Below are 11,599 nucleotides of genomic sequence, written 5' to 3'. Positions count from 1 at the left end.
TAATTTTAAAGGTTCTGGCATTACCTTAACATTCTAAGGATCAAAACACACTGACGCTCTTGATGGCGAACACATTTTAAAGCAAAACATATACGTCAAAACACACTGACGCTCTTGATGGCAACAGTCTTTTGTGGAACTTATTTGTAAAACTGTCTAAAGTATGTGTTTAAAATATGAAAATACTATCCTCAAACCAGGATGATAAGGACAATATTGTAATGCAGTTAATATGGTGGTAAATTTCTCACTCATTTCGGACATGTCGATTATTCAAAAATTATTTTGCGGTACGACTTATCTTGACTAACAGGAGATTATATTCTATTTCATTCTATGAGACAAACATAAAAAAGAAATTATATGTACTCTGAAAGCAGAAAGTGTGATTGTGATAGGAAGTTTCAAAATATTTTCTGCTTCATAGGACATCGACAATACACTAAATTAGATGGGCAAACTTTATTGACTGCATCATTAATCATGGAAGTAAAAAACGTACTTGAAATGTGAAGTGAAAGAACATGATGATTTGTCCATGATTCAAATTCTGCAAACGCTGTCCAGTGTTTCACAGGTGAAATTTACAAGTGAATTGTTATGAGAAGTAGATTTCTCGGTCTTGTAACAATGTTCAATTGTTCAGATTACATGTCCTCGTTTTCTTGAATTTTCACATTGACTGCTGGTGCACAAACATCCATATTTGCCTAATGCAAACTTCTCAATGTGTAACTATGTATAAAAGTATATGTTCAAGGTGCAATTTTAGCCACACTGTTCGTATAAAACGACTGTTATGGTGATTTGATTTAATGCTGGTCTGTATTAATAATGAAAATATGCATAAAAAAGCGGTAAAGTACAGTAAAGTAATGTGTTGTGTTTAATTAAAATGGCCTTTTGCCGCTTTGTCATATCATTGAAATGAAAAAAAGTATTTAGTTTGTTATAGCTCGCTCGCGCGTATTTTTGTTTTTGAAAATCCGAAGAACAGATTTTTTTATGTGGCCTACCGCAAAAAATAAATAAAAAAAGTTAGGAGCTTAGCCATGAATGCGTTTTTCAGGCCTGGCCACATTTTATTTGTATTGCAAACCAAAGCTCCTGATTTACCATTCAACAATTATGATGATGAAGATTACTCCATTTTCTCAATTGCATTGACAGAAATCATAGTGAATGTAATATGAATACTTATCACACTTACGAATATCAAATAATCACATCCTTGCTAACCACTTAAAATGTAAAAGGGGCTTTCTCAAAGATTTTTTACGACAAATTATCAATGATTGTATCCTTATTACTCACTTAAATTTAGAAGGGGCTTTCTCAAAGAATTTATACTAACGACAAATTATCAATGACTATATTCTTGTTACTCAATTAATGTTTAAAAGGGACCTTCTCAAAGAATTTATGATAACGACGATGTATCATAATCATATCCTCATTAGTCACTTAATTCTTAAGGGGACTTTTCCACACAATTTATACTTACGACAAATGATTCAAATTTAACTTTAAATTTATACACTGTATTTACGTAAATTAACTTATAAAACATAATGTTCACCAACAAAGTGTTAAACATTGAATTGTTTTTCGCAGACTGAAACTTCGTTATTTGAAGGAAATTGGTCACTATCTTTATGAATTTTGCCTATCATAAATATGACAAAAATGAATTTTGTTGATACAAGAGGGGGAAAGATACATTAAATCAATAAAACATTCGATGGTCATTTTTATATCTACTCAGTTGCAACACCCCAATGATTAAGCAAGTATAGTACACAGTGTGTGTATACAACGTGAATAATTACGTCATAAATACTACGTCGGCAATATTTTGCTTCGAATGAAGACTTTAGACAAAGATAACTTCACTATTTCCTCACCATTTTAAATGAAACTTAGCACAGTCTACGCCGCTTACGGAGCCCCGCCTTCGGCATTTTACCAGAGTTTGATTGAGAATTTAGTTTCTTAAAACACTTCGACAAACCTTTTCACCGTACGGTCGTTAGACGGAGCATTGTCAAAACATTATTTTTGAAAAAGTTTTGTCGAAGTGTTTGATGAAACAAATCACCATATCAAACTTCGGCAATAAAACGAAGGTGTGACTCTTTAAGCGGCATAGACTGCCCTTTATTTTATTAAAAAAGGTGTAGGAAAAGAAAAGTCATCTTTTATTTAAGTCTTCATTTTAAGCAAAATGTTGCCTTCCGACGTAACATATATATACCAATTTGTAACGTGGTATACAAACACTGATAACGTTATCAAAACAGTGAGAATTAGACTCCATCGTATACATGACTGACCACTGTTATACATGTAGAATGATTAGTTTCAGGATATTTTGTTGTATTGAGACCATTTAACGACATAAGTTGTTAAACAGATGCAGATATATTAATTATTTTATAAATTTAAGTATGGCTTAGAGAGGTTTGATTAATCATAAGGCTATTTCATTTTAAACAGGCACTTTAAAGATAAATGCAATATGCAACAGTGTGATGATATTTAATAAGATAAAAAACAAAACATTAGGTTGTTCTTGAAAGACAAAACACTTAAAATGCGCTTGTGTACAACCGAAGCCTAGTAAAAGATAACTTTATCTACAATGTAACATATTATAAATCGGAACATTATGCAGAATCGTACAGATAGTGACCTAGGTTCGTTTTACTATACAGTCGATCCCCGTTGGCTCGAACTCGCTTGGCTCGGATTCCTCTTTGGCTCGAACAATATTGACTCGGATTCCTCGTTGGCTCGAACTGGATCTAAAGGACCGATCTGTTTATTCTGAAGGTCAGCATTCCCGCTTGGCTCGAATTCTCCGAGGCTTGAGGTATTTTTGCCGGTCCCTGGGAGTTCGAATGTTTTGATGAACTGTATATGCTGGAATAGACTTCCAAGAGGACTGACTTCTAATCCTTAAGATTTAGTGGAAAATTATTACGTGAATTGTGTTAACCAAAAAAAAGAAAGAACGCCTTTTGAATATGCATGTAACAAGTATACTTCTCAAAATAACTTAAGGACCACATTTCTTTATGCAGTATAACATTAAGCAAAAAATGTCTGAATAAAATAGGTACATATAAATTTTATGTTAATATTTAAATACAATGAATACAGAAAAAGAACGTTTACAGCGTCTGAGAATGAAATGTTGATGTACTCATCATAATGCGATGATATCAACCATGGCAAAGTATACGTCATTTAGCACAGAATGTTTTGAATAAACATATTCTATCAAACACGAACGGCTGCGTTACCGAAATGAGACTGAAAATAACTTCTACGTCCGTTTACAAAATACATCGGCTTTAATCTGCCTACTTGGCTACAACGGGCAATTCTAGCTGAAACTTTATTTGAAATGTTTAGGAGGATAAAATTCAGAGGTGTCTTGCAAACCTTTTTGACTGCACTGTTTGACTGCAACAAGCTCGTGTGAGGAATTGCTCAAATCCATTTGACAGATATATCGTGTATTTATTTACACGCAATGGCCTGGCAATCGCTCTTGTTGAGGATTTTGGCTCCTTGCCCCCTGGTAAACATTCATGCATCTTTATGCAGTTTCCGGTTGGACTGCAAAGGACGTAATGCAATACCAGTCAGTGGCATTCACTACAAGCATATCCAGGTTATCCAGCCGCTTAAATCGTCCAAGATTACTTTTTAGTTCAATAAAGGAGCAAATAAGTATTAAAATACGTCCAAAATGCACCATTTCGGACTAGAAATTGTTGGGGGAGTACCCCTAAGCCAAATGCCAACACTTTAAATCAAATAGATTTCGGTTCTGAGGGCGCAAGTTCAAAGGGTACGCCGCTAAGTTATACCCCATCTAACGCCAAATAATGTTACCGCCCCTGTTCACATGCACATATCCTTCGATTTTAATGGGTCTCTTTTGGGCTGGGCGATGGACTTGTTATTCTATTTTTTCTAATCTTTAAATCAAATTAATTTACTTCAATGTAGCGATAACTTCATAAACAAATTTAGATATATAAGTTTCTTTCTGTGGTCCAGAATATATTTTGAAAACTATATATACACTCGTACTATGTATTTGTTAAACAATGAATGAATTTTAGTGCCCGTTTCGATATCGCGAATAATGGATGGACAACACTCGATTAATCTGTTCATTCAACAAAGCGTAAATATATTAAATAATACTTTGTATTCTTGAAAGAGGTTGCGTCTTGCAAATTGACGTTCGTTGTGTACTTTCAATACATTCAATAGAAAAGAACAATACACCTGAGGTATATTCGTTCGTTTCATACTATTTGGTCCAATAGTGTAAATTTAGACTGGCCTTCGCAATTATTTATATAGATTGGCTTTCGCGTAGAGTAAATATCGACTGGTTTAAAAGAAATTTGCTTAAGACTGGCTTACTGGTTATGTATATCCAGACTGAATTTGCGAAGTGTATATTTAGACTGAAGCGAAGAGTATATTTAGACTGGCTTACACGAAGTGTTTATTTAGAGTGGCTGAAGCGAAGAGTATATTTAGACAGGCTTACCTGATGACTGGCTTACGCATATGATTTTTATAAGATTGGTAGGGAAATACCCTTCAGACTCAATCATTTGTTCCTACGCCTGTTTGTTAAGGAACTTAAGTTCATACCAGAGAGGTCGATACTTTATTCTGTTATAAAGACTTTTATAGCATCTATTGTCTGAATTAATGATAAACTATGTGATTATGTTGAATTCATTTTACCTCTACTGTTAATGTATTGTCTACAGCGTTATATTGTTCTCACTGTTATCACGTCCTTAAAAATAGTTCTCATGGCCAGGCATAATAATACACAGCTTATTATCATTTTTGTAATAAACAAGAATAATAACAATGTCCTATCAAACACGAAATCAATATCACAGATTAAGAACCAGGAAATAATTTAAACGTGCACATTGTAATGGTACATGCTAGACATACACAATACAAAAAAATCATCAAAATATCACGTACGCATTCGGAAGCCATTATTAACAGGCAACGGCTGCAAATGCTCAAATAAAAGGTCTAATAGTGGCAACTCTAGCAGCGGGCGGCAGTGCTCCTGAAGCGGAACTCAAGTTCGCACGTACAAACTGCACACTCATATCGTTGGCCTTTATCCGTCGGTATACCAAATTCAGAAGTCTGAACATTTTCTGACTTCGAATCCGTTATATCGTTGTCGAAGAAAACTAGTCTGTGCACAAGCATTGTCCATATGGTTTGTTGATTATTTGGCCAGCCCCATCCTTTCTTGTAAGGCTACACTTCAGCTCCTATTGGGCTAGTCGGGGTGTGAAATCACGCAGAACAGTTATGACATTCAGGGTAGAACTTCGCCATTAGGACGCTGATGTCGGATGAATCCCGCATTACATACGTTCGGCTTAAATGGAAATTGGAGCGGCGTCCCGCATCTCTCACATGGGGTTACGTGTACTTCTGGCTAAAAAAGCTTGGCAGCTAAATGCAGCACCGTGTGCACCGGAACCGCCTGATGGTGAGCTGCGGTGTGCTGTTGAGCCGCATCATGTCGACAGATATCCACTGACGGTGATTTCCGGCGTGCTGTGGAGCTGCATCATGTCGACAGATATCCGCTGACGGTGAGTTGCGGCGTGCTGTCGAGCTGCTACATGTCGACAGATATCCGCTGACGGTGAAACGCTCGTTCCGTTTAGAAATACGGATCCATCATCGGGAAACCAAAAGCACAAACATACTTATAATGACGCTGCCTCACTTACATTCTTGGCAAAGCAGCGGTCGTCCGGTAACTCAAAAACTCCAAATGCGATATTTTTATGTAATAAATTCCTTAAGGAGTGTTTAGCTTTGTTTCAAGTAATATTTAAGTTATTAAATATACGATCGTTGTTATGCGAATGGTGTTGTTAAAAAATCGTCTTGATTTTTTTTATAAAGAAGTTAAAGGACAATCATTATTACGCTGACAAGTTCTCATTTTATAACAATGGAGTTTTGGGTATGTAAGCATATTTATACCCGCACCAGGGCAAGGCTAATTCGGTGAGTGGTTCAAAATATTGTTATCATTTAAGGTTTTTGAAGCATTGTGCACATACAAAATGTAACCCTGGTAAGAGCTACCCTTGACTCTTTAACGCGCACCAGTGTATAGCACTGTCACACGGGACCCCACTTTATCGTCCCTTCCGATATATCAAAAACTGATCATGATAATTTTGTTCGCAAAAGTCATCAAACAATCTGGATATTACCCGCACGATTGATAAACCCTCCTCGGAAATTCGTATTTTTGCAGAAAAAATATGTTGATGCAACATTTTCGTCAATATGAAATTTTAAGGGCATTGCGATGTTCACAGTTTTGAATTTTTTTTATATCTTATTGAATGAACAAAAATATGTAAAGGAAAAAGTATCTTTTCTATTCGTACATTAACTTGAAGAAATGAAAAAGTGAAGAAAACCCCCCGACAAAAAGCAACTTCAAAAGAAAACAAAACAAAAAGCTACATTAATGAAATATTATTGAAACTCTACTCTTTCGTAGATGTATGGCTAGAACAAAATAACAGTGCTTTGTTAGACCAGAGATTTTTCTTTTTGTTATTTACTCGAACTCGAAAAACAGTGCGCATGATGTGGAAAATAAAAATAGAAATCAACATTTTTCATTATGTGTTGTTGATAAACTATTTAATTTCCCATCTTTAAGATGAGCGTTGTTTTTTCATACATTTGACCATCGCAAAAAGTTTAACGTAAATTATTTTGTGTTTATTAACTGTTAATTTTTTGCGTGTTTCCATTTTCATCAATCAATGTTTGAAAAAGAACTTTCAATAAATGTATATGCATAAGTAAAGGTAATAAGTATGACTGTTGCATCTTACTTATGCTGAAAATAATTGAGGTATGTCTTTGCTCTTTACAGTTCATTAAATATATGCCAAATTGCATTATATGAACATACTTAAATAAATAATAATAAAAAACCTACTCGTTTTATTGCCATTTTTAATTCTTTTCAAACATTTAAAAAGATAAAGTGTATTTTTAAATGATTAAACAATAGGAATTTCAGGGTCATATAGTAAATAATTTCCGGCCCGATTTTCTTTTGTTCAGAACTAAATATTAATTGCCCGGCCTTGAGTGTATCCTTGCTGGTTTAACTGGTTCTGAGTACGGAACTCTCACAAACAACCCTACACTTAATACTCTGTGAGAACTCGTTAACAATTTTAAAGGTTCACATATAGGTCACATTCTGGGAAAACTGATTAACTCGTTTAAAGCAAATTAGTCAAAAGTCAAAAAAATCTGGCTGTGTCTGGCACTCACTAGAACAAAGTAGGCAGAGTACTGTGTTGATTGTTGATATTGGATGTGTTGATTGTTGATTCTGAATGAAAACATCAGGATCTGATGAAATCATATTAACTTTGACACGCAAAGCTATGTACATTATTTTTGTATAGACACAAAAAACTTTGCAACATATAAACCATTTGCGGGCTATTATCGACCATTATAATACTAGAGGCTGTAAATTCAATTTATCCTTAAATTTCAGCTTGACTTTATGTGTATATCTATATTATTATGCCTCTATGAATAGATCATAAACAGTTTCTTAAATACATGGAAAAACTTAAGAATAATATTCCTTTGTGAATTTTAAATATTGTTATAATAATTCATTTCCTAGCATTTTTACATTTCATGGTAATTTATAAATATAAGAGTCCTAGTATCTCTAAGAAGTTATGAGAAGCTCTAAGTAAATCTTAAGGGCTTTAATTGGCCTTCAGCAGGAACAATTGTATCGGTATGATTAAGTGTTTCCAGTAATGCACTGGTTTAAAAGAAATTTGCTTTATGTTCGCACTTCCGTTTTCATAAGTTTAGCTAACTGTCTATTAATCATCTATTAGCAATATTTGTGAAAAGGTTTCCGTGAACTACTTCAGCTATACATTTCCCAGGCGAACCTCCATTGTGCGTTTAAGCGGAAGCAGAAGCCTCACAACTATAGTCACTTTGCGCTCCAGCCTGTGTTTTATCCTACAATATAAAATATATTCAAAGTTGCTTACAAAATAAACACAATTGTTTCCTTATTTAGTATAGTCACGACACGGAAGTTACTTTTCGCTGTACGCCACACAAAAATTATTAAATCGTTAAATGCACTCGTAAACTAGGCCAAGCATCGACACCAAACTTCTTTTCCGACTGGTTCTGGCACTCACGAGAGAGCAAGAGGCGGAGAACTGCCCATAAAATGTTGTAGGGAACGCGCCCACCTACCATCTATTTATGTCACTTCTCTGGGAAAAACAACAACATTTACTCATTTTAACCACTCGAAGAGATTGCCCCAATTGGCAACAAATCCTACTTTTTTGTAGCGTTTAGAACTCATTAAGTGAAGTTGGCATAGTACCGTCTATTATTTGTTGAATGGTACACGGTCATCTATAATCCCGTGTAGTCTGTAGATGCTCGTTTTCTAATTTTAAATACTCGCCAAGTGAGCCATAAATCACAACAAAACCCTCGGACTCGATCAGTCTCCCAATAGGTTAAAGTCGGTGGAATACCAGCCAGTAGGCGTAGTGAGAGACACCCCGGCCTTCAACTCCATATGGGTTGAACTGGTTGAACCTTATAAAATAGTTTAAAGCTCTATCAAAAGTAGCCAAAAATTATATAAAACTCATTTGCCTGCTTGGTCTGGTACTAAGAGTAAAGAAGGAATTCAACAAAATAGTTGTAGAGGAAACACCAACACACTACCCCATAAGGTTCATCGCTCATGTAAAAAATGTTTTAATGCACTCGCAAAGCCGGCCCAAAATCTTTACAAAACCCAATTTCTGGCTGAATTTGGTATAAAATCGAAGGAAGTGAGCAGATAAAAATGACAGGTGTAATAGGGCTATCGTCCCATATAGGTCACTTCGTTTACGCCTTTGTTTTTAAAGCACTCGCAAAGAAGGCTCAAAATCGCCACAAAACCCGTTTTCCGGTTGTGTTTGGTAATGACTTAAGTAGTTTATTTGGAGTACCACCTTATATAGTTAACACAATGAGGAAATCGTTAGTAAGTTCAAAACACTTAAAAAGTTTGCCTATAATCTACTCAAAACCAGTGCTTTTGCTGGGTCTGGTTCTAACTGGTTTAAAACACTCACCCAAAATCGCCAACAAATTTGTTATCCGCTGCTGTGATCTTATTTCTCGATAATTGGCCCATAATCTCCTTATTTTTTCAGGCTAGGTTAAATCAATAGTTGTTAGCGTAGTACAGCCTAGTATGTGTAGAGGGGATACGTCAACCTACCATCCTGTATAAGTTGACTTTCCTTGAAAAATCACAACTCGATCAAAGCACGCGCAAAATTGGTCAAAAATCTCCAAGATAAACAGAGTGAAGTATGGGGATTTCGACCATAGATGATGAAGAATGCTTGCCAACCAACAACAAAATATAGGTCGTCAATCTGTGAAAACCCGTTAAGTCGTTAAATCAATCGTCAATATGGCCATAAATTGCCACAAAACACATTTTCCTGTAAAATCTTAGATATTACCATTAAGGTGTTTTAGTACAATACAATACAATACAATACAATAGTGATTTATTTGTAATGCATAAGGCCACCGGCCCAAAATACAAATATACAGTGTTTAAAAAGTGATGTACATGATTTCATATAATATAAATGGTATGCACAATTTACAGTTGTATAAATTAAACAAATCAATGGAAATGATATATATATATATAATATGTGAGTTTTAAACAGAATATTTTATAACACATATATCTAATTAATACTATTTATGTAGACCTCTCGTAATTCAAATGATGATTTTAAGAACTTAGATAATGCAAAAATAGAAGTGATACTGTCGTTAGCCATCAATTTAACAAAACGGCGTTCACTGCTAACAATATTTTCTATATTCAATAAATATGTTGCTCTTTATTCATCATACAAAGGGCAATCAATAAGGAAATGTATTTCATTTTCTACAACATACACATTTCGATTGAGACAATATGAACAGAATCGGAAATCTCTTTCAATATTTTGATGTCTCCCTATTTCAATATTTAGAGCATGACTTGAGCATCTAAAATTGGCTAATATCCTTTTGTATTGAAACGGTATTGATGCAGAAATGTATGTCTCTGGCGTCAGTGCTGATTTAAACAGTCTATAACACAAAGCTTTTGGGGGAACTATTGATATCCGCCATAGTCTTCTGATTATAAGTGTCCGTCAACCTGTCCGTGAACAGTTTTATAAACATGTCTACTTGTCCTATTTCCTGGGCAGTCCAGGCGTATCCGAAGCCATGTTGGAACAGCAGACGTTTAACGCGTGTCGCCCACGTGGTGCGTCCGCTTTCGTCCAGGCGCAGTAACATCTCGTAGCACTGACGAGGGTTGCGGTCACGTGGCATCTGTGTGAGTTTAATCCAGTACCGTATACAACGTGATAGTGGACACGCTCTTATACTAGCCTTTTCAGGTCGTCACAATTCAAATCTCTAAACGTTTTGAATACACATATCACAAACGGGTACCAATTAAAAAATCTGTCTTAGTCTTGTACTCACTGGAGTAAAGTATACAAGGTACCATCAACAATCGCATTAGGAGAGCAGACATCATTTTTTATGTCTTTATGTTTATGTCTTTTTAAAGGGTATGTACTTCGTTTCATTGAATAAATTGTAATGGCAATGGTTTTAGTGATACATTTCATTACATTTACGTATTTTACATGCACGATAGGCTTGATCCTTAACGTAAAAATGAATCATTGAAAACCGTAACAAATCGCTTCCCATTGTATTATGAAACTTGTCACTTTGTTGGGTAGAATTGATGCAGCCATCTTCGATTGTGTAGATTTTTGTCAGATGGTTGAAATCATATTGACATTGGCGAATGGCAAAGCGTATTTACGTCCATAACGGCCCTCATCTGTAGACACTGTAGACACGATCTCCTCCATCAACATATTTTCCAAACCTTGGAAAATAATTCGTAATTGATGCCCTAAACATGTACAAAACCCGATTTTCGAATAGGTCAGCATTCATTTGTCTGAAGCAGGCTGGGTACCATCAACAAGGTTTGATAAGGATACTCCCACATACCACAATGTATTCGTGTAAAAGGACATGAATATAAACCTATACCGAATCCGATTTATGTCAGGGTATTGTGCTCACTGCTGTGAAGCAGGAGGAGTACCACAAATCAGGCGTGGTAGGAGACACGGCAAACTTTTAGAACATGTATATCATAATGATGGGGGTTTTCGTTTTTTATTTAATAAAATAGAAATTTGATTCAAAACCGATATCGTTCTCGTTTCACGACAAGGTCTGATACTGATGGAACATCCGAATTCCGGCCGTGCCCTAAATTGTGGTAATGGTGTAAAGAAGGCGGAATTGCACCTACCATTTGTGAACGAGGACACGCTACTTACTACAAATTATAATTCACTATCCTGGAAAC

Source organism: Mya arenaria, chromosome 10 (assembly GCF_026914265.1).
Source record: "Mya arenaria isolate MELC-2E11 chromosome 10, ASM2691426v1".
NCBI classification, from domain to species: Eukaryota; Metazoa; Mollusca; class Bivalvia; order Myida; family Myidae; genus Mya; species Mya arenaria.
This window is presented reverse-complemented; position numbering follows the sequence as displayed.